Below are 24,475 nucleotides of genomic sequence, written 5' to 3' on the forward strand. Positions count from 1 at the left end.
TGATCCATTTCATGCATTAACCCCCTAACTCCTGAATGTACCAAGTAGCACAAAGGAGCTTTCATAGCAAAATGTTTTTGCTAGGTTAATTGTAAACATGAAAATTCTTCTCAAGCAGCTAGAAATCTTGTATGCATAGGCTTACTGGCATGGAAATCTGGGTAGCAGGAGCTTTTAAGTCAACCTCCAAGATCAAAGTGCTGGGATAGGAGGAGGAGGTGCTGGTTTTATTTTTTCATCCAAGACTGTGTGACACGAAACCATGCAACTGTTGCCATAGTAAAGTTATATAAAATTGACTGAAAGCCAGTCAACACTAGGGTGCAAAAAACAAACCAAACCAAACAACCCCTCCCAAAAACAAACCCAAACAAAACATCCCAAAAAAGCAAAACCAGAAGGATAAACACTTGAACGATTTTGTTTTCCCTCCTATAATATGGAACTATAGGAAGTCATTTTACAGCTCTCTGTGACTCTCTTTAAAAAATGTATACATGATTGCCAGCAGGGAAGTCAGTGAGTGTTTCTGGGATTTGGGGTACGTTGTGTTTCAAATAAAATTTTTGTTTTTCTAAAATTTATCATTCATGAAGCACCTTCAGTTGTCAACTGTAAGATAAAAGAGTCATCTCCTCCTTAACTGAGTATTAAAATGCAGAAGATATTATCACTAGAATATTATAAATGGTATTTTTGCACATTTCTTGAAGTTTTGGAAGAATTTACTTGCATCTTTGCTGGCTTTTGCTTTGTTACTCATGAGTAATTTAGAGTACATCTAATGAACCACATTATTTCCCCACCTACTGCATCCTGTATATGTGCAATTGCAGGGACTGAGAGGCTAGGTAACAATGCATGTTCCCATCTCTTGGCATCTAATTTGAGGGAGACAGGAGCATGTGGTTATGAAATAAAATCATTTTTGGTTGTGTTATTGTTTGTATTCGTATGGTTCAGGAGTTCTGTTAAAAGTGTACAATACAGTCAATATCTGCAGCATTGCTATGCTGTTCAAGAAAAAAGAAGTCAAACCTGAGTTCTTGTGACTGGAGCACCCAGACACCAAGTGCAGAGGTCGATCCCTGTTAAGGTCCCTTTCAGAGAGATGCTCTCCTGATACCTATGTAGGTAGAGAAGGATAGCAGCCTTATTACAGATCCCTTGTTTAACTTCAGAGTTTCTTAATTTCCTCTTGTTTCAGCCCCTGAAATCTTTGAATTACATGTTAGGGACCTGGTGCTGCAGTGTGAGCTCAAGCATCTACTGCCACTTGAGATGGTCTTGAGTATCTCAGCTGGCCTCCAATTGCTTGTTCCTGTCAGGTCCTGTGTCTGCGTCAGATCATGAGGTTGTTTTAGATGCACAGGGCATCTCACATGGCACTCAGGTAACTAAACTTACTTTGGGCTTCTAACACCATCACAATTTGCCTTTTCAACTTTCCCAGAGAGGCAGGTGTACTTTGAAGGGTTTATTTTGTTTGAAGGGGCTTCAAGTGTTTATTGGTATTGTGGCTTTAGGAGAGAAGGTAAATTGGATAAGTGTTTCTTGCCCACTAAAGGCAGGGAGGTTGATGTTTCTCATAAATTTGTCAAGAAATTGTCTCCCTCTGTAGCTGTATTGTGCAGACAGGCTTCTCTGTTACTGCTGAAAGTTCAGCTGTATTAGGGGATTTGACCATAGCCTTTGTTCTGGAGGGAAGGTGATAACTTTTGTGCCTAGGACCATGCCCATGATATTCTCAGGTACCCAGATGGAAAAAAAAAAAAAAAAGTTTTATTTATTTATACATTTATTTTAAATGAGCATTCCAGCAATCCCCTTCTTAACTTATTAGGGGTCTGAGAAATCACAGGTATTCTCTGTTTTGGCAAGGAAATTATGCAGGTACTGATAGCCACTGTTTTTGTGACAGGGCCAACTATCTTAAATTAGAAGCAACAAGCCAAAGTCCCTGACTGGAATTGGCCCCAAGACCTTGAATTTGACCTGGTGCTCCAAAGGGAGCAGACTTCAAGAATAGATTTGTTGTGTTGGAAGCTTACAATCCACACAGAAAATGAGAAGTGATGAATAAAAGAAAAATAATAATTGAAATGGGTCTGGGAGAATGGGAAGGACTGAAGGCTCTTCTAGCCCACCCTCTCCCTCAGGGTCTGCTGTGACACATGGTATTGGTCAGTGTGTCTGCCCTCCCCTTTTCCCTTTAGTTAAATTATTAATTTATTTAGTTAAATTGTTAATTTATTTAGTTAAACTATTTAATTTTCCCTTAATAATTATTTTTCCTCTAATTAAATTATCCTTATCTCAACCCGTGAGTTATTTTTTTCTTTTCTTCTCCTCCTCCTCTTCTGAGGAGCGGGAGTGAGAGAGAGGTTGCGGTGGAGTTCACCTGCCTAGCAAGGTAAAACCACTACAGTGTAAAACAGTGGTAGCAAGGCCCTAGAAAAATAACTTCTGCTCCTTGAGGAAAGTGTGAAAAAGCATGGTTGAAAATTTAACTAATGGGCAAAAGACCTCACCGTCATTGCCTAACTGGGGAGCAAAGCATCAGGGAATAAGAGAAAGGTGAGAAGGGGCCAGAGAGCAAGCACCTTGATGGTCCAGTCAAGGAGCCTTTGTCAGAGTGAAGAAGGGACACCAAGGTGATCCCAAAGAGAAGGGTGGCCTAGTCACGGTGATGGGGCTATAATCCCCTCTATCACCATATGGGAGAGGATATGAAGAAGGAGCAACTGCATTTGTCAAAGGAAAAGCTAGCTCTTGTAGCCTGATTTTTATACCTAACAAAAAGAGAAAACTTTATTGTTGCTGAAGTCTGCACGCACAGCTAAGGTTTCTTCAGTGAAAGTATTTGAATATGCTTAGAAAAATGGTCAACCTGAGTTTGTTTCCATTTCAGTTGAATTTGAAGCTAATATCAAGTAAATAACACTTCCTGTCTTATTTTTTTCTTCCACTTTGCTAGAGAAATCAGAGCTGTGGCTGCTCAGATGTCCCCCTTCTCCAGGTGCTGACACTCTTTGCATTCTCTGAAAGCATGTTAGCATGCCGAAGTGTTCAGTTTCTTTTAAAAAGGAGTGTGAATTCTTCACGTCTTCCTCCCTCATATAAAAATTATACTTTGGTAATCAGGACTCTCCTTAGAGAGGTCTAGTCCAGATGAAGCAGTTGTTATCTGCAGTATACATTGAATAAAACCTGAAGACTTCATATAACATTTAAACATGTGCAATAAAATGCACGTACAATATAGTGTTAGTTTTCTAGGTACTCCAGATGATTGCCTGTAATTAATTGGCCTTTATTCTTTGTACAACATAGTGATCTCAAGAGTGAATACATTTCATGTTTTGTCTTTACAAAACGTGATTTTCAATGTTATTTTCTTTCTCTCCTACCACTCGTTTTCCAATTAGGAAAGGGAAAAAGGGAGGCCCAGGAGTTTCTGCCTTTAGGGAAGGCTCATTGTGAGTGAGCAGGTACAGTTCTTCTAAAATAAATGAATTCTTCTGTGACTTCTAAAATAATTGCATGCACCAGCATTACAGTAGATCTTTCTTCTGCAAAACATGGTTGGAACAGAGTTCAACATCAGTGGTACATAGTGGTATGGCACTGTCCCATTCCTTCATACTGCTGCCTTGTAATACACCAAGTGACTCTTATTTACACCGTTTGCCTGATATGGTTATAATGATGAGTTAGGTATTAAAAAAAAGCAGTTGTTGAAGAAACATCTGATAGCTAAATTGTACTGACTTTATTGATTAACAAGCATTTCTTGTGATGTCTATTGACTACTTCTATGGACTGGAGTTTTTAAGGGGTTATTATATTTTATGGCATCCTCGGACTCTAACTGATAAGAAAAAGCCTTCTGCATTTAAAATAAGCTCATCCATTATTTTTTCATTGTCTGTCCCATTGCAGCCATTACCTTAGATCACATAGATATAGTAGAAACAATATTTATAGGAAACAGTTCAATCTCATCCATTAAGAGGAAACCTTTCCAGATTCTACCCCATGAAAAGGCAAGTTTGTCATCCTTCACAGGCAAAATCTGCGCCCTGAATTTCCATAACACTAGTATAATTGGAGGAGCACCATTAACATCAATAGTGTACTAGGCTGCTATTAGATCAGAACCATACACGAAATTTTAGCATTTTATATTATTGTTTCTGTTCATCTTCATGGTTCAGATTATATTTTAGAGATAGCGGAGTCTCTCTGTACAAAGAGCCAATTCCTACCCCCCTCAAAAAGGGAAGAAAAATAAAACAGAAAAGAGTTTTCTTGGTTCTTTTGGTACCTTCCTAACCTTTTAGTTAGAGGCTACATGGTGTTGTCTTCCTAGGTAAATCATACAGGATTCAACCCTCATATTCTGGCCCTGTGTTTGGAGAGAAAACCCAAACATTAAAAAAAACAGATATCCATTTCCTGTGGTTATGGGTGAGATTTATATTGTGGGTGATAAAAAGCAGAGGAGGTACAATCTGTTCCTTCATCAGAAGAGATCATCAGCAACAAATTTCTTGAGGGTTTTCCCCATCTGTAGGTGCTACAGAGAAAGCAAACCTTACTAAACCCTGTGCGTAGGTCAGAAAGTTTCTCTTGGTCTGAGAATTGATAATGAGAATACATTTCACCCTCTAGAGATAACCAGAGTAGGAGGAGTGAACTGACTGGCCTTTACAGTAATATGGCTTTAAACATAGACATTTAAAGCCTTCTGCCATGTAAATTAGAATTTCTGTTTATGGGATTGCATTTTCACAGAATATTTTTCTTATTAAAAATGCAGAGAGCCTAAAAGCCTCATTTTAGACAGCACCTAGAAAGAAGTGTAATGCTGTTAGGAAAAGAAATGCTGTTTCTTTCACAAATGCACTTCAGCTTTGTAGTGTCTTTCTGCATTCACTATTTCATTCATTGCAAGAGTATGGTTTGTACCGACTTTCTGTTCTTATGAGACAAAAAAGGAAAGAAAAACTCAGGACTTTTTTTTTTTTGGCCTAGAGAAAGAATATCCATTGGTGCGGATCTCAGATGATAAAGGTAAAAAATGAGATACCTGTTTCTCTGATCTGTCTACACTTATGTGAAACTTGGCTAATGGCAGTATAGTTCTTGATCACTGAGTGAAGGACTTAAATTTTGAAAGGCGACTTTTGCCAGGAAAGATGGAAGTTGAAATGGGATTTTGTCTCCTTTACAAAAAGCTTTTGTGCCATTAATTCAAAAGCTTTATGTGATAGATGAGCCACATATGTTATTACTGGAAAGAAACACTTGCCAAAGCTTAACAAAAACTCTCATAAACACCCCATATGGAGAACTGCTACAATAGTAACTCTCTCAGACCAGAGAGCTTAAAAATATATACTGGATGTATCTAAGACCATTGACAACCAGTACAAAATTAGGTCCTGTTTCTGCAATTTTGTCTTTGATTTCACAGACATTGGGGTTGGCAGAAATAACTTTTGCATTCAAATCTCAGCACAGTAGGCTAAAGGCTACTTGCTGTGAATAGAGATGAAATAGAGGACAGCATAACGTTGGTCTGTCAGCCTTTTTTCCCTCTGCTGTTCTGGTTATATTGTCCGGTGATTCTTTCAGAAATTTGTCTGGTTGGTCCTGTAATACTCAGAATTGTTTGAATGAAATATTTTCTTGTTTGCTTTTCCTATGAAGATTTATTTTCTTCTCTCTTTGCTGCTAAATGTAACAACTCCTGGAGAATATATTAGGGATTATGATTTGAAATCTTGGAACATTTCTGATGGTTTAAAAAAACACTAAAACGTCTACTAGGGCAGAGAAGCCTAGAAACAAACAGGCATTGTCATAATTTACAGGCAATTATCCTCAACTTTATTCTACCTTTTTACCTCTCCAGCATTCTTTAAGAAGACTTTCAAGAAAAAGAGAGCAGGGGTGCTGTGCTGCTGGTGCTTTGTTTTTTTTCTGTGGAGTGGACAGATGTATGTGAGGCGGGGTAGGCACTGGTGGAGGAGGCACAGAGGGTCCGGCTCTGGTGAAGGAGAGAAGCTGAAACAGCACAATGAGGGCAGAGGGAGAAGGCACGCCACATTCATTTCATCTTTGGAAAATGGAATTATTTCCAAAACTTCCTGCAAGATGGAAATAACACATAAGATTCAACTTGAAAAAACTTATTTTCTGCTTCAAAACCAAATTAATTTTGATATTTATTTTTTTACATTTTTTAGTGACATGAAAGTAGTAGCAGTTCATGATGTGTTTGCTATCGTACAGTGTAAATATTCAGTTGAAATAACCAAGTGACTGTGGTATCTTGTCATTCTGGGCCATCAGTGGGAGTCTCCTGTCAGTGATTCATTCAGTATCAGTGACTAAATATTGGGAACACTCATGAGTGAGTAGAGTAAAATACGTATTAAAACAGACTTTGCTTTCAAATAAAATATTTTGATTCAAGGAAAAGCAGGTTGAGTGTAATTTTAAACTAGTCGAAATAGTGCAAAAGCACAGCGCCCTCAAACCTGTACCATAGTAGAAAATGGTTTTAATGGAATTGTTTCAGTCAGCTGTAGTTGTAGTTTTTCTTTTGCAGGAAAGCTCTCACAACATTATATATATATTTACATATAAATTTATACAGTAAGTCTCTCTGACAGAATTGTGGAAGTCAAGAAGATGTGATAGGTTAACATAAGAAAAGCAATGCTAATGACTAATTATATGCATTATGCTATTAATGATCATTTCTCCTTTACAGTGTAGGAAAGTAAGTGGGAGGTCAACAGAGAGAAAAGAGGACAAACAAATGAACAAAAAACCATGGTGAGCCCTCCTCAATCCCTCCTCTTCAGGCCTTCTATGTCTGAAATCCTTTCTTGTGTTAGGAAACTGATTATACGGGGGTTGCTGACCCAGTTCTCTCTCAAGTACTGAAATCGTGGAGAATCTTTCTCAGTTCAGGTAGCAATTAGCAGTCACCTAGCCGTACAGCTGGCATTGTCCTGTTATCAGCCTGCTCAGTGAGCTCTTCCACTTTGATGCGGATGGGAGCAGGCTGCTGCTACAAGGAAAGTTCCCACTTTTTCCTGATGAAATTTTTGTGGTTCTTCATCATATGCGTGATTTCCACCATAGCACATTGCTTTTTCTCATGACACCTCTTTCTCTGCTACTATCACAGTTTATTTTCTTGTCCGTTTTGTAAGTTCATTCACAGGGCTCACAGTTCTGCATGACATGTGGTGTCCCCTCCCTTTGCAGGCTCATGTACACCAGACCACCCTTAGTACCTCCACTGAAGTCTGTGGACTACGTTTGGGTGAAGCAGCCGTGAGCAGGAGGAACAGCCTGTCTTGCATGCCTGTATTTGCTCTGTGATGTGTGCAACATGCTTTTGGTGCTCCATGTGAAGGCAAATAGATAATCTTAATACGTAAGTGTAGCATGGGGCCAACACACCACAGTCATCTAGGAGACTCCCCCTAATTCTCAATGTTTTTGGAAAGTTGAAAGTTAATTAACTCCATTCGTATCAGAAATAAAAAAAATAATAATAATAAATAAATCTCCATAGCAGCTACCAGAAGTATTTTTAATTATGGCATGCTCCTAAATCAAAACCGTGTGTATTTTTTGCTGTTTTTTGAAGTCAGCTGTTCTGCAGCAGCCACCATTTTAATTAATTTACTAAAGTTTTAAAACTTAGCACCAGAGCATATTGTTGTGGTTGAGCTTGTTAATCACAAATGGGTAATTGACCTGTTCCAATGTGTGCATTTGTGCTTTTCTTCTTTCCTCACAGCCTATAACTGGTTGTTAGGGCTCTCGTGCCATGAAGGATCTTTATGGATCTCCAGGACTGATTGTGTGTCCATGTGTGAATACACACTCAAGTGCTTGAAATCAGTTTTGGGATTTCCTCAAAATTATCTCATAGACATGGTCTGCCTCACAGTGAAATCAAATGTTATATAAACACTTACAATCATATTTTTGATGTTGCAGTTGTTGTTTTTTTGCTTGTTCATTTGTTTATTTTTATCCAAATGACAGAGGAATTGTTTAAATGAATGAAAATTAAAACAGTCTTTCATAAATTTTATTCTTCTTTGAGTAGACCGTTTTGAACACTTACATATTACTGAAAAGTCCGTGACTGAATTTTACTTTTTTAGGGAAACAAAGCATGGAGAGAGACTGTAGGGAAGACATTCTCTAAATTAAGATGAATTAGTTCTCTAAAATGCAGTTATTCATTTTAACACAAGATTGAGTTAAATTTGTTGTATAATTAATGGTTAAAACTCAAGCCTTAATACCATTCTGAGAATAGAAAACACCAACACACTTCACTGATGATTTCTTTGATTTTTAGTAGAGAATTGGGGAATAGTAAAGAGAATCATATATGAAAAAAAATCAAAATTAATTTAAATCAGGAAAATTATTAGTTTGATATGATTCACATGATGGCAGGATTTGTTCTGCTCAGAATTACTTATGGTTTGCCTGAACTGTCTTTCCCTTTTATTCTACTCAGCATGTATTTTATGGAGATGATGCTTAGTGGTATTGACTACTGGCGTATGCGTTGAAGTCCTGGTAACATGAACAGTTCCCCAGAAATCTATGTCTCTGTACCTCACCTTTCCTTAGAGTGCTGTAGAACATCACACAAGCCATTTTTCACTATTTGGCATTGGTCCTTTTGAAGAAGGAATAAAGAAAGAGGAGTCTATATGATGCTTAAGAAATTCAATGTCATTGAAGAAGTGCTTGCAACAGTTTCTAAATATTCTTTTAAGACAAAGACAGCTGATGTACTTTTTTTTAATTACTTATGGTTTTGAAGTTAAACGTTCATGTCTCTTTGTAACCAATTCCTTAGGAAATCAGACTCGAGGTCCTTGAAACATGGACCACTTTATGGCAATGCTTACTGTTGAAAGCCTGGGTTAGGTTGCTGTCTTATTATCTTATTATCTTATTAGGTTGCTGCCTTATTATCACAGGTTTGTTTTATCCCATTCAGACCAATAAGTAATTCATGATGTATGTTTTTCAGGGCCTATGGGGGTTTGTTTAAGAATCTTTGGAAAATTGATTAAAAACTTTGTGGGGCTTTTAGTGTAGAGAGGAGAAGGTAGCAAGTGATTTTATCAGTGCCAGGCTTGGTTGGCTGCTGGATGGCTTCATATGCTTATGTCAGCTCTTGTGCATGTACTGTTATCTTTGTCTGTGATGGACATGGATGTAAGCTTGGTGGTTTTGTCCTCAGTTTTGTCTAGGGCTCTTGTGAAGGTGAGAGCTTGTTCCACCCTTACAGCAGCAGTAACAGTGGAGGGATAAAGAGTCGATGTGTGCTGGTAACAGCAGGAGGACATGGTACATGAGCAGATTTCTGGTAGCTTAAGTGAAATGCTCCAATTTTGAACTCTAAATTTCAGTGTATGGGATAAGAGATAGTTAAGAGAGGAGTGTCATCGGTCATTCTGCTGTCAACCTAGTGGACGCGGAAAGAGAGACGCTTCCCACTTCTCTAAGTGATGCTTGGATGGCATTTTAATTCTGCCATCCATAAAAATTAATGTAATTTTCATTCGCTGTTGTCTTATGTTTTGGTTTTGTGGGATTTGAGGATCGGCTTAATGCCACTACAATTGTTGGCAGGTATTCAGGCCTTAAAATAATTGCCCATCTGTGTAATTTTCCATTAACCATTTGGAAATAGTAGCTGTGACATAATGTGAAATCTGATTTGACAATATGTAATATAACAGAGGGAAGTGAGAGGTAACATAATCCACTGTCTATCAAGTAAGGATGTTTATGGATCTCTGAATTTATGATTTATAGAAATGATAAATTCAAGAATCACGAGCCAAAAGGATCCATATGGAATTTAAGAAAACTCTGAACAGCAAGACAGATGTAATCAAACATTTCCTAGTAGAAGGAACTCTATCAGTAAGAATGCAAAACACAGTGCAAAAAGAAAAATAAAATCTAAGTGTATGAGAGAGATAGTGAGAAGAAAAGTGTGCTTGGTGATACTGAGCTTGTTATCCACAGGCAGCCAAAGTCGTGCAAGAGTCAGCTTTCTGATAAACAGCTATTATTTCTGAGCTGCGATTACGGGAAATAGGACCAGAAAATGCTTTTTTTGTGGACTCTTACCTTGTTGCTGAGAGGAATGTCAATATCCTGATACAGATGTCTTCTGCAGCTACATTTGTGGATGTTACACGCTTGCTCCACTCCATTCTGGGTGAAATAAAAAAACCTCTCGTCTCTGGTGGCACAACCAGTGCTGTGTGCAGCATCCTCCTGCACTGGAAATGGGTGGATGAGATGGGCACTTCTGTCTTACATAAACCAAAATTCTTTAACATTAATGATTTTCTTCCTATTGTAACCAGATATATCTTCAGGGGTCGAGGTAAGGTAGTCCTTAGAGAAATTGGCATGGTGAAGACAGAGCAGCAGGGTAGTGTGTGACCAGCTCTACGTCCCTGGCTGCCTGCCCTTCTGGCCCCACCACAGTTGCCCAGCTGTATGCCCCAGCTCCAGGTTATGGAGTGCTTCAAGGTGCTTGAAGGATCTTCAGTGTCACCAGAAATTCTACCTGTGTCAGTACTCGTCACTATTTCCATTGTGTTTTGTTTTCTTATTGAAGAATACATTGTCCCAGTCAGCCCTGCTATGCATCCCTGAAATCAAGATGGGGCTTGAGATGGAAGGGCAAAGCTGTGTCTGCTTCTGTGATGCCTACATCGCCACAACATGCATGTTTCTCCTTCTCACCTCTTGGTCTTAATGGGAAATTCACTGGGAGCATAAGCTATTGCTTTGCCTATTTAGCTAATAACAGAATAATTTTGGAAAGTATCCTGGGAGATATCTCCTAGTGTGCTAAACTGTCTCTCCAGTGAATTTTCCTACAGGAAAATTAATGTTTTTAATGCATTAATGTTTTGGATTCAGCCCTGTTCCAGAAGTGCTTAGATATGAAACGACTATAACTTCTGAATGACACATTACTTTGTGCATGTGATATAGTCTCACATATAACTTGCATCCAAGGAGAGCATATGTTCACAAACAGCCAAAGAAAAAGGAGTTACTTGCCAGGTCAGCGTCTGATCTTCAGATTACAAATCTGTATATATTTGGTCTCCTCTTGTGCTTTGATTTAATTGTCGAGTATATTTAGCTCTCTGAAGGTGTGTGTGTCTATGTATGTATGTAAATACACATATATTTCTGTGTGTGTGTGCATGCATATAGGTGTGTGTATAGGCATATAAATATATTTATGTACATATATATACATACACACTGGTTCTAGTAAGCAGCCTTTATGGACCGAACTACTGCTACTGGTAAAATCTCCTATCTAGGACACATGAAATGCATTTTTATATGTGTGGGAATAAAAAAATCCCAAAGAACTTCATTCAGTTATTAACTGAAAGTAACTTTATCTGTTTACTGGTTAGTAAATTTACCAATTTTTACTAAACATCAGATTTCTGAATCTCAAACAACTTTACCCATTGTTTAATTTATTTATTCATTAGACTTTTTTTGAAGGTTAACCTGTTGCATGAAGTAATCAAAATGAAATGTCAGAAAGAGTAAACGATGGAGAAGTGAATGAAGAGGTGTTACAGATGAGTCACTGGAGCTCTGATAAGACAGTAAGAAAGAGAAAACAGCCATCATTGCATTCCAGATGCTTTGATCACTGTGTCAATTCCAACGACAGCTTAAACAGCTCGACTGCATGCAGGATTTTGCAAGAAGAGCACATAGTGAATAGGTATATAGTCTATTAATTTAAACATTGCTACATTATTTTCTCATTTCCTTGTCCAGGAAGATAAGTTGTGGACAATAGAGATTACAGTGGAGCAGTAATTACTGTCATTTTTGTTAAGATTGTAGATTCTTGAAAAGTTGTTTGAAAAATAATGTGCATAGGTGATTTTTTTGTTCATTTTTCACAGTCTACTGAATCCATGGGACTAGAGAGGACAACACAGCTGTGTTATTTTTGGTAGTTTTTCCTGATACTTTTTCTTTATTCCCTAGTATGTAGTGTATACTAAACCATCTGAAGGATTGCACAAATTTGACATTAAAAGCCAAGCAAACTTTAAGTAGTTCTTTAACTAACTGATAATGATGTTTGATTTAACAACCTAGATGATTCCCTCGGTGGTTAGAAGCAGTAGGCATCCTCACAGTGATTACAACCTCAAGAGAAGGTTAGTATGATATCAGATTTGCTTGCCTTCACCTAGCAGAATTATTATGAGTATATGACCATATTCCCTTCAAGCTTCATGCCTCTCAGAAATTGTGGTTCTCTAAGCTATCTTCATTTCACCCATGCACATTACAAAAATGAGTTGCCTTTCAATGATTTTAGATGTCTACAGTAGCAATGGTGTCACTGCAACGCTATAACAGCTGTGTTATGTGCTAGCTGTATCAGCTGTTACTTGAGATACCTCATAGGAATGTGCACAGTGAACCATGCCGTTTTTAAACTTCTTGAATGTGCAAAGAGTATCAGGTTTTAATGAACAAGCCACATTCCACTTTTCCAGGCGATGATGACCTAATTAGAGCTGTAACATCCTCTACTGGAGACTACCCACAAGCTGCCTTCCACTTGCACAAACAAAATCAATAAATCAGAGAGAAGCTTTCATTTTCAAACAAAAGGAGGATATAATATAAATCCTCAGATGCTGGATTGTATAATACCATTGACAAGCCCTAAAGCTACATAATGCCCTCTGCTAATGTTGCATTGTGCTCTGAGCAATGTAACCCAATAATTTAGTTTTCTCTGGTATTTTTAACGTGAGTCCATGTAAGGCAAGGAAACAAATGTTCTGTTTTATCTCTGAAAAAGTATCCATCAGCACATTCCCTCAGCCTTAGAAGCTTCAGACGGAGACTTCTGTGGGTGATCCCTCTGACAAATTTCTAAGACAGGTTAATGGAGTGCCCTCTCCTATTTCTCAAATCTAGTTGGATGCCGGGTTTCTTGTGTGATTGGAGGTAGATCCTGAACCAGCTCCAACCTGTTGCTCCAGAAACATCGTGGTATCGCTGCAAGCCTCGTGCTCAGGCACGTGCAGTTGGGCATTAGGGCGCTGCCCTGGCATGACCGTGTGCCCAGCCCAGAGCTCAGGAAGGAGGTGACCTTCCTCCTAAGGTGCTGAGAAGGGGGGGCACCTCAGCTTCCAGCCATTTCTGCTAGTCTGCATCCCTGGGTGGTGGTCTCGGGGGCCACCAGTGACAAGCTTCTTCCATACCCTGGTTCATGCCAACTTCGCACAGGTCAGTGTGGTGCTGCGATCCTAAAACCTGGAGTCAGCTGCCCTTCTAGGCTTTGTGCGGCTCTCCTGCAGGGGAGGTGTTGTGTTTCCTTCACAGCTGGTATATTTATACACGTTGAATAGCGTGAGATCTAATTTCTGCTAATAGATTAAATCTTGGATCACCCAGGTGTCCACGTAGAAACTTTTTTTTACTTTTAATTACCCTTCAGAAAGGGCCATGGGAAAACATGCCAGGTCACAGTTTGGTTCTTAAAGATATCAGGTATAGAGAAAACGAACTGTGTGAAAATTACTGGATAAGGAGAAAAAAAAAAAAAGGAAAAAGAAAAAAAGAAACCACATATAAATAGCTTAATAGCTATATTATAATGAAGCAATAAAAGATACCAATCCCATAGAAGTAGCTCAATAGAATTTTTTCTAGATATAATTATTCCCTGATAGCAAAATAAAATAATGCCATATAGAAAAGATATAGGAGACACCACAGGGAGCAGGAACAGAGACTATGGAAGTATTTAGATGACTTTTCAGAGGAAATTGCAAGAGAAACTGTTGTGAGAGTAAACTCGTTTTGTGAAATTATAATCCAATACACCATCTGGGAATGTGCATGGTTCCAGCTGAGCAAGAAGTCTGAGTGGTTTAGTGTGATAAATACCAACTCATTGTAAAATCCCATTTTCCTGATGCTGTTAATTTATTTCTTCTGTTGAGGGGGAAAAACAGACATATATGTACATAGCTTTATTTCCCTGTAGTGCAACAGGTCCTAGTTACTCATCAAGTTGCTTTGGTGGAAAACTGTGATTTATTTGAAATTCTATTTTTTTGAGAAAAATTGAAATTGTAAAATGACTAAATTAATTCTATTCACCTCTTTTTAATAATTTTGCTTTACTCTTTGGTATCCTTATGATAGTCAGAACTAGATTAGTGATAAATCTAGCTCATCATTGATTATTATTGTTGTTTATTTCTTCCTGGAGTCATTAAGAGCCTTGATTATGGACAAAGAATGCAAGGTGCTAGATAATGGGAAAAATAATTAAATAAAAAATTAATCTTTGCACTCAAGCAGTTCGCTGCTGTGTCTTTCTTGTATCAAACAAGCTCTTAGGATATTAATGTTGTTAATAACAGATTTTTAATTGCCTGCTAATATTTGGAGATGTATAAATGCCAGGAGAGCTGCAGGTGAGGCAGAATAAATAATATGCTATCTGAAATTATTTAATTACAGTACAAAATTGATATAGCAAGTCTCTTTTTCTGTGTACAGGGAGTGTGGAAGTGGTAGCAGCAGCTATAATCCGTGATAGGTCAAGTCATATATGAAGAAAAAGCTTTCATTTGTAAACTTTGGCAAACCCAGGGGGAAGCAATTACTGATGAGAAACAACTTTCTTCCATGTCAACCTCATCATTAATTGTTTTTTGTTTTTCAGTGAGGGTTGCTCTTTTTTGCTGTTGTCCCCAGAAACTAACATAAGTGACACGCAATATAATGTAGATTGAAGAGGAAATTCAGCTGTCAGCTTTGTGAACAGATTAATACTCATTAAATGAATGCAGGTCTCTGAACATAGGTTTATTGCAAAACGAAGGGCTATGTTTTGTTTGTGAGCACAGCTGGAAGTCACTATAGCTCCTAAATGTCACTAGAGCAGCAAAAGCCTGCAGGAGCAGCGTTGGCACTGAGGCACCCCTCTGAGGTATGACCTTGTCCCATTTTCTCTTGCTGTCCACTAGTGTAGTAGTTTGCTCTTGGCCTACAGCAGCCTCACATTACAACCCCTCCCCAGCCATCCTAGCCATGATGGCTGACTAGTTCGGAGGGGTAAAATCCAACATCTGTCTGACCTTCCCCATCTGTTCCTATCTGTCTATCTGTCCTTCACCCGTATGAGAGTGAAGCCTTAGCACCCCTGGGGGACTTACTCCAAATCGCAGTCCTGCCTCAAGTGAGGAGACAAGAACATGGTGGGGCTGCCTACAGAGACAAGTAGATATTTGCTAAGCATTTGTTCAGGAGGAATAACTTTTAGATTTCTGTTTCAACCACTTCATGTGCTGCCGAAGTGTTTCTGCTATTCTCTCTGTAAGTCTCTTTTCTTGATCAAAGAAAAAAGTGTCTTTGAGGTATTAGTGCTACCCTGTGTCTTTGCCAAAATTGATTTGTTATTTTTGTCTCAGTATAGGACTCTCCATCAGTTCTGAGCGTTTTTGACTCTCGTATATGTTTATGTATGTGTCTTTGCATGGGCAGCACATATATATATAATGTACTTTTAGATGCTGCGTGGCTGTTCTATGCAAAATTTTCCTTAGCATTTTGAAAAACATGCTAGAAAGCATTAGGTGCAGGGCATTCTGAAAGATCTTCCATTTGAAGAGCTGGTAGAAGAAGTTGTAGATCAGATAAGCAAAATTAACAGGACCTCATCACCAGGAACATGAAGTAATAGCTGAATCACTTATTCTGCAACTTGTGTAAAGCTACTTTGATCCCTGGAAACTTCAAGAGTCTAATGCCATGCTAGTTAAAAATGGGAAAAAAAAAAAAAAAAGGTAAATCACAGATGAGAATTTTGGAGAAAGTAGATAGGAACTTTAGTAGAGAATGGAATTCTTTATGGACATGTGGCCCATAATTTATAGGGCTTTACAGGCCATATGGAAGAAGAGCCAACACAACGTTTGTAAAGAGAAGTGGTGCTTCAGAAGGTGGTGGAATTCCCAAATGGTCTCTGCAAGTGTGTGTACAGGGGAAGTTTCTCATTTAAGGCTCTCAAAGAAATTAGAAGCAAGAGAATGATCCATTGGCTGAAAGATAACCAAAAGGTGAAGCAGCCAACTCTGTCCAAGAATTTAGACATGACTCCAAAGTACGTTTTAAAAAGAGCTGTGTATTTACTAATCAATCTCATCTTAGACTTCCGCATACTGTAGTTTTTAATTATAGCCATGTCTATTCACTATTATTTTCATAGTATGTGCCCCAGTACTTCTGCCATGGGAACTGCAAAAGTAGTGTATGTCTTAAGAGGATGGAAACTAGTATAAACACAGACAGTGCTAAACTGAAGTCAAGTCTCCAGTAGCTTCTGGAGGGATCGAAAGTCCATCTCCCATCTGCTGGTTTGGTGCAAATTCCTGACCTGGGATAAAATGCTGTTATTACTTTTGTTCACCCCTTAAACAGACAGCCACAGCAGAAAAAATCCAGGGTTTGCTCTTGTTGGAACTACATTTGATCTTGGAGCTCACAGAGCACAGGTCACTAACGTGCAGAGGGCTCTGCAGAGCAAAGCCCCGCTGCTTCTCGCCTTTGTGCCATTAGGGTCAACACGAGGCATAATGGTCCAGGCAGTGGCAGGAAATAACAGATGTGTGTGCTTTTGTGTAAGGACAGGTACATTCTTCTATCTGGTGCTTCCCTGTGCTTGGTTTTGCTCTGTCACCATTTGTTTAACCACTTTCTCCACTCGCTGGTGTCAGGTGAAACGTCTGGGTCTGGCAGATAACAAAATCATTTTTCCCTTTAAGAATTGATATAGGGGAGGGCGAGGATGGATGCAGGAGCTTAAGAAATTGCTTACAGTCTGAATACACAGGAGAAATGTGTGTGACATGGAAGATGGAGAGGTGAGTGCAGCTGCAGCAGGTGGAGAAAATGCTGTTTTGGGGGGCTGGCAGTGGGACAGGAGGTTTTCAGGTGGAGATGCAGACCTGGTAAAAGTGTGTCAGGACATGGGGGAAGAAGGGAAGCATATAGGGGCACCAGGGTTTTATCAACCCATTTGATTTTTTGTTGTTGTTGTTGGCAAAGACAGTTGGTTTTGCAATGAGGGCGGAAGCGTGCTTTAATGTTCCCTATTAGTCACCAGCAAGTTCTTGACTTTTTGGCTCAGCATCTTCAGTAAAAGCCTTTAAAATCAAAACTCTGCTCTCATTTCAGTGTGGTTTGCAGTGGAATTTGCTAAAACCTAGGGGAAAAAAAAAGGCCCTGCCAGCTTTCTTTGCTCCACATTTGATTGATTTGTTCCCTCATTTGCATAGCCTGTTTAATATCTCAGATACTCATTTCTTTTCTGTGTGTTGACATACGCTCTACGGTACGTATTCTGGTACTCAGCTATTACACACATGATAAATGAACACCGTAATGTTAGGCATAGTGAAAATCATTGCTGTGAATATACAAAGGAGTAACAGACCTGTAACCTCTCTAGAGGAGAAGCACCACAATAACGACAGGAATCAAAACCTTCACAATTTGGTGTTACCTTGTGCAGTTTGCATTCAGAACGATAATTCAGGCTAATGGCTTCAGGCTCCCATGGGGCAGCTAAAATAGATTCTGAAAAGGCAGAAGAAAAGGGTGTAGTAAATAAACTCAACGAGCTGTCAAAGAATATTTCTACATCAAACAAGTCTCTGAACCTTTTTGTGCTTCGTAATCTGACCTTTCCTGGCTGCTCATTTTTTTTTTCCTGACTGAAGCAGATCACGAAACATGACACGGTAGGTACAAAGTCAGTAAGTAAATAAAAACATTTATAGAGCCATTAAAGCAGAAAATGTTAGAAGATCGTGGGGAGGTTTCTATGAATTTATAGTCGAATGGAAACCCCCTCCTTGCTCCCAGTTGCCAAGCAACACATCTTGGGATGTGCACTTGCTGAGCAACGTGGATGTTTGAAGCAATTTGGGTCTCGCATCCTCCAGGAATGAGTAGTATAAATTAGGTTCCACGAAGTATGGCACCTCGGAGAAAATGTCGGCTACGTGTATGTTTCCACTTGTTGGTCACAAAGTCACTTGTATACAGAAATGATGTTTTTTCCATTCTGCAGGTGTGGAAACTTCTCTGTGAAAAGCTACACGGTTGAAAGCAGAGCCCAGGTCTTCCTGGTCCCATGCTCTGGGGGCTGGTAGCGTCTGCAAGGCCTCAGTCCTCAGAGTACTTCAGCCCAAGCAGCTAGTTAGGATCACTGTGTGGCTTTGGTCTTACAGGGGACATCGTTGTTGTTCAGAGGACTGTATTAGTGCTTAGAAAGAAAATAACCAGAGTGCATAGAGAAATATGACTTATGCTTGTGTAACATATGTTTTTGTCATTTATACTGAGCTCCCAGATTGTGCATGCTTAAGTTGTTTACTTTTACAGTTAAAATTTAAATACATTTCATTCCTGAGAAAGACCAAGAGAGCAGTCTGTCTGGGTTAGTCACTTGAAGATTCATGTTCAGTGTGTTAAAATGAGGTGAGTTCCTTCCAGGAGACCTCAGCTGCAGAAGGCCAAATGCATGCAAAAGCACTTGTTTCAGAAGGTCACTGTCACTGGGGGTGGTGAAAAGAGCACCACATTTTTGCTCATTCTAGGTTTTTGAAAAGTTAGCGGTAATAATGCAAGCTGTAAACACAAAATGGCTTTGCCTGTGAATTCAAGTGTTTCAAAGTGGAAATTTTCTCTGGTGATGGGTATTTTTAAAGCTTATGCAGCTCTAGAGGAATGGGTTTGACCTCTTAAATAAGTTTACGCAATAATACCATCTGTATACTGTGAAGAAAAGTGTGTGTTCTATGAAGAAATGAGTTTACAGTATAGCTGCAGTTTTCCAAACAAAAAACGTAGTTTTCTAAGGAGCCACATAAGGGCCAATGCTCTTTGATTATTAACTTGTCCATCAAGTCACAATTATACACTCATAAAAACTAACTGTGCAGATGTTTTTATAAACATCAAATATGGAAAAAAATACTTATTAAGTGGGCATTGAATTTGATTTCTTCTAATAGTAATCCTGACCTTGTTTTTTTGTCCTGTAGAATAGTTCTTCTAGTTTCCCTTGTGTTGCATAATATCTATCTTTTCTTTGTTCTCAGTTAAGCAGTTTGGCAGGTGTGGTTTAAGTGTTGTACTAATCAGGAATGAGAATTAGGTAATGTTCTCTGTAATGAAAATTAAAAACAAACAAACAAAAAAACCCACATTTATGAACTATCATTTCTTCAAATTGGAATTGAATATATTTCAATTATAAAGCTGAAGGGAATAACTGCATTACGTCTGTGAGGAGCTTTCAGAACTCATTGTCTGTCATCCCAACTATTAAAACCCTATGAAAAGAACAGGCCCTCATGGTGCCCTCATGAAAACTAGCAGCTCTGAAGCATGCTTTAATGTTATGTTGGTGTGATATAAAAGAAATACTTGTACTTCAGTTGCATGGTAAGGATGACAATACCTTTCTTTTCAGTTTAACGGAGCAGTGCAATACTTAGTCTCCAGGTCTATAGTCTTCCTTCCTTTGTACATGTACTTTACATTAACAGGTGTTACATGTGTAGATTATGGTCAGGATATGCTGGAAAGACATTCAATGATTTGTAAGGTGAATTCCTTCTTAGTGTTTCGAGTATGTTGAACAGTACAGATGACTTCAACCATCAGTCATGAATATAATGTGCACAGTTGGTGTGGTTGACACCGTTTAAAAGATAGAAAGGAAACACAGTTTGAAGCAAAACCATTTTAATTTTTCTGAGGGGAAAAAATATCCCTTCATCCAGCCTATAGTTTGGTCAGATTGGCTTTCTCACAGAAACATCTGTGTGAGAGGCTGCCGTTCCCCCACTAAGCCAGGTGCTTGTTAGCAGGGCAGAAAAGTGAAAACTGTAGGAACAAGTAATTAGAAACAGTTGTATCCTGACTTGGATCACCTGCCAGGTGGGTATTTGCTGGCCACAGCCGGAGGGGGAGAACTGAACACTTAGCACCTCAGCTTGCTGTTTTTTTGTTGTTCCAGCAGGCTGCTGTGCCCAGGCATCCCCTTGACTTCTTCCAGACTCCACACAGAAACATGTAAGTCTGGAGAGCTGGAAACTAAGGCTGTCTTTGTGATTTTGGAAGCTACAACATGTCATGTCATGTGGATTAGTTTCTGCATGTAACTAGTAATAAGGGTGAATTGACATAGGAGATGTAGATAGCCTCAGTGCTTGTGCTGTAAGTTTGTGTGTTAGCTCTCAGAAGTCCATTTTGAATATATATATATATTTTTTGAATCAACCATAGCCAGATTTCATCACCCAAACTGTCTTGCTCTGTGAGACGACCAGAATCTTTTCATGAACTTTGTGGCTAGAATTCATTTTAATTTCTCTTCTGTAGACTAACGTAAAATTTAGCATCTTTCTTGTTTCTATTGCTTTAGCCTACGAACTAGGCAATATCGCCGGCAGAGAAGCAATGATGCCCTTCATGCAGAGAGACCTGCAATGTGCAGTGGTTATTCAAAGTAGCGGGTAGAGATAGCTAGTTGTGTTGCTCTCTTTTCTTCCTAATTTTTGTGCTACAATTTTTAGAAAGCTGGGTGGACTCCTGAAATGGGGGTGGTTTTGGTAATGGGTCATAATGGCTGATTCTGTTCCCGATACTTTCTCCTTTTAGCGTTAGAGACAAAAACATTTTTTTCAAGAAATTTTAACTTTATGTTTTGCTTACGTTTTGAAGATGTACTAAATATAAAACGTTCTTGATTTGCCACCTGTTATCTATTGTTTGTCAGAGGCAATGACGAATATACTTGTCTGAGAAATGCTGAAGTAAGGATTCACTGCATCCAGTACCTAAATTGCTTTTGTGTACTACAGTGGATAAAAATCTAGAAAAAGAATTGAGTATTGATTTTCCTAATCTTTTTTTGCGTGCGTTTCTACAAACAATGCATATACATGTAATACCCATACCAAAAAAGCTTCTTTACCGTATAAACTTTCTTACATATTTGAATTCATATATGCACAAAATATATGATTTCCCTTTTCTCATTTTCAAATATTTAGCATTAAATCCTCATTTAATTTGATATAGAAAACTATATAGCATTCCTTTGTAGTTATTAGAATTTTTGTTACCATCACTAGACTCTAAAATTGCATCCTAGGTTTGCAGAGCCTGTTACTTAAGTAATATTCCTATGGCTTAAGGACTGAATCTCAGCTTCTGCTTTCATTTATATTTGATTTGTTTTCTTCATGCTGAGTCTGGAGTGGTATATGCTTCTGTAAATGATCTGGTTTTGCTAATGCAGAGATTTATGGATAACTTATTTACCCTCAGTAAAACACCAGAAATTAATACGAAATGGCTGTTTTACCTGTTCTTAAAATAACTATTTTCTAAATATGTGGGAAGTAACTAAACAAAAAGCATCTGTTTTGGTCAACAGCTAATGTATTTCTATGTTCCCATAATATAGACTTACTATAACCTGAATTGTGGTTACTCATAATCCTGCCTTTTGGGGAAATTCATTTAAAAAACTTTTCTTTTCTTTCTTTTATTATTATTATGGTAAGATCTAACAGTTGCAGTCAGGCTAGGCGCTCTGCTGTGCTTAACTGCATGGAGGCTGATGAGGGCAATTTAGGCTTTAAAACAATTTTCAAGAGTACTGCTAGGGCTGCTTGTGTTTGATCTGGAGCTTGACAAAAGCTGGTGGCAGGGCTGCCAGATGAAGCCACTGTGCTGGGGACAGTAAGCCAGCAGGTCTTTACAGAGGTAAGCTGGAGTGGGTTAGCATGGGGAAAGCTAGGAAGAAAAGGGCTGCAAAGGGTTTTGCTCTGTCTGAAAATCCCCTAATGAAGGTCTGAAGCTAAGAACAAGTGTCAGGAACAAGAGTTCCTCAAGTGACTTTGAGGAAGTTTGGATTTGCCTTTAAATTGTACAGCTGAAGTTTATCTATGATACTTTAAAACAACTCCTCATTGTACTAAACATGAGAAAAAGCAAGATACCAGCAGCTGGGTACGATTAACATACATTTACACCACTAATTTAGCACTATGTAAATCGTATTCCTTGCCAGCAAGCTCATTGAGCAGCAAATGCTAGGCGTCTCTCAGCAGAGCACAAGTCCTCTTTCTGTAATTGTTTCATGCTCTTCACATGCCGAAATTTAATTTGCTGTGTCTCGTCACACTTTTTGCCATGCTTCTTTTAATCTCATAGTTGCTTGGAAGGAAGGCTTCTAAATGAGAAATGCAAAACCAACTGGTGATTATTTGAAGAAAAAGACTGTGAAGGGTCTGGATTTATTGCCTCTCCCCGAAGGCTCGCGGACTTTGATTTTTGGGCCAGGCTTTAAAGAGATGTTTGTGTACAGTGAGCAGGGGTTATTTTGATCTCGTACGGGTGTACATCAAGCACATCTTTGAAGTCTGTCGAGGGTGCAAACCTGCGCAGCTCGGATGAGGCTCCTGCAAGCATCGGACAAGGAGCCGCTTCTCGTGCTGGGGAGCCTGGGGCTGCCACCACATCCCGCATGCTGAGGCTGGACACGCTTCCGTGCTCCTCTGGTGCCTTTCCCATTGTGGCCTGTGTTTATGGACACCTGTGCTTGCCGAGCCGCTGGAAGGAGCTGTGGCAGAAGCACTGCAGACATTTTTCCTTCCCTTCCATTTGAAATGGACAAAAACCACCATAATGGCCTTAGTGGAGTGGCCAGGTGCAGATTGTTGCCATCAGGGCTCCCGTCACAGCCATGGTGAAATGAAATAACAATCCCTTCTGTTTAATAGCAAAAAGCTGGAGGGCAAACAGCCCCTTGCTGGTCTCAGCTGTGATCTGTGTGCCCTCTGGGATGCAGGGGGCAGGAGGCAGTGTTTTTCTCTCAAGACCCAGTCTGTGGCAATCTCTTTCTCCTCCCTGCTTTTCTCGGTCAGAAATGAAGACCCCTGGTGGTCGCAGGAGGGTGGTGTGGTGTTGCAGCTGGGTTTCCTCAGCGGAGTGCTGTGTGACGGCCAGGAGAACTGGCTTTGGTTTGGAGTAACATCTTTATAGTTGAATGTAGCCTTCATAAGCTGTGCGATGTTACCTTCAGCTGTGGCAGGACTTCTGATTCTGTAATGGGAAATGTGTTGTAATGGGGAAAAAAACACTGCGAAAAAACACTTTTGATTTTTAAACGTTTTTAGTTACACACCAGTGTGAGTAACTTTTGGACACTTTTGAAAATGCTATATAGGAACTGCCCCTGCAGCGCATACATGAGCGTGGCACTGTGTTTGTTCTCACCCTTTCCTGCTTTCAAAGGGTTTTTGGGAGGCACGCGTCAGCCCGTGGTATTGTGCTTAAGGATCTGCATGTTTGCCCAGTGGAAACAATTTCCTCTCTTCAACCAGGTTTCATGTGGTTAGGTCAGATTCATTGGCCTGAATTTCTTACCCTTGTGCTTTCTGTGTTAATGACGTTAATCCCCTCTACTGTCAGTGGTGGTATTTCTGCTCATGTGTGAGGCAAATACCTGCAAAGTCAGTGGGACCTAGCATGTCCCGTGAGCTGGGCATCGTGGCGGGTGTGCAGGCAGCACCAGGTTCAGTTAAGCACTCTGGCACCCAGTGAGACGACAGGCGGTGTAAAAATGCAAAGTATTGTAATTACTTGAGCAGGATCATTGCCAAAAGCCTCTCATTGTTCTAGTATGCAGGAACACGTGCTGCTCTCTTAATTTAAAAAGTAATTCAGATAGCTTAATGAAGGCTTATTGGCTCAGGGAGTGCTTTAGCTAAGAGGGATGTCAGAAGCACCTTTTGTGGGCACTTTTTTTTTTTAAACAGGAATCTGAGATTTCTTGAAGTCTGGGGAAGCATCATCCAGCAATGGCTGTGTGATGTGGCCTTGCAAATATTTTTCTCCTCCATTTACTGAGAACACTTTGCTAAATCCAGCTTTGTGCTGCACTGTGTGTTCATTACGAAGAAATCTGTCTTGAAATTCTTATATTTTTAGAGATTGTTGTTTTTGCCAGAGTTTACAAACCATAAACACATTAAAAAAGTGAAGCAATAGTGAGTTGTGCATCCTAAAGTCAACATGAAGTATGAAAAATCATGAGGCTAGATTAAGAAATAGACTGAACTGCTTTCCCCCCCAGATTTGGGTTAACAAAATTTTAGCTTTGGCTTGTTTTGTAATTTCATACTGTTCTCAGCTGTTAATGCTTACAATCTCTTTGTTGTTCTGACTTGATTTGTTTTACTTTCTAGGAGTTAAGGTTTTAGGAAAAATATCTGTCTTT

General features: G+C 39.2%; 1 protein-coding gene and 1 long non-coding RNA gene across 7 annotated transcripts in view; both read left to right on the top strand.

Annotated features, from left to right (window-relative positions):
* Window positions 1-24,475, top strand: part of SMYD3 (SET and MYND domain containing 3) — a 377,644-nt gene that overhangs the window by 112,530 nt on the left and 240,639 nt on the right. The window lies entirely within an intron of this gene.
* Window positions 20,165-24,475, top strand: part of LOC308192816 — a 58,823-nt gene continuing 54,512 nt past the window's right edge. The window contains exon 1 of the long non-coding RNA XR_013949139.1: window positions 20,165-20,256. This is a non-coding gene — a long non-coding RNA (uncharacterized lncRNA). The remainder of the gene's footprint in view (window positions 20,257-24,475) is intronic.

The sequence above is a fragment of the Anser brachyrhynchus genome (assembly GCF_964034855.1).
Source record: "Anser brachyrhynchus genome assembly, chromosome: 3".
NCBI lineage: Eukaryota > Metazoa > Chordata > Aves > Anseriformes > Anatidae > Anser > Anser brachyrhynchus.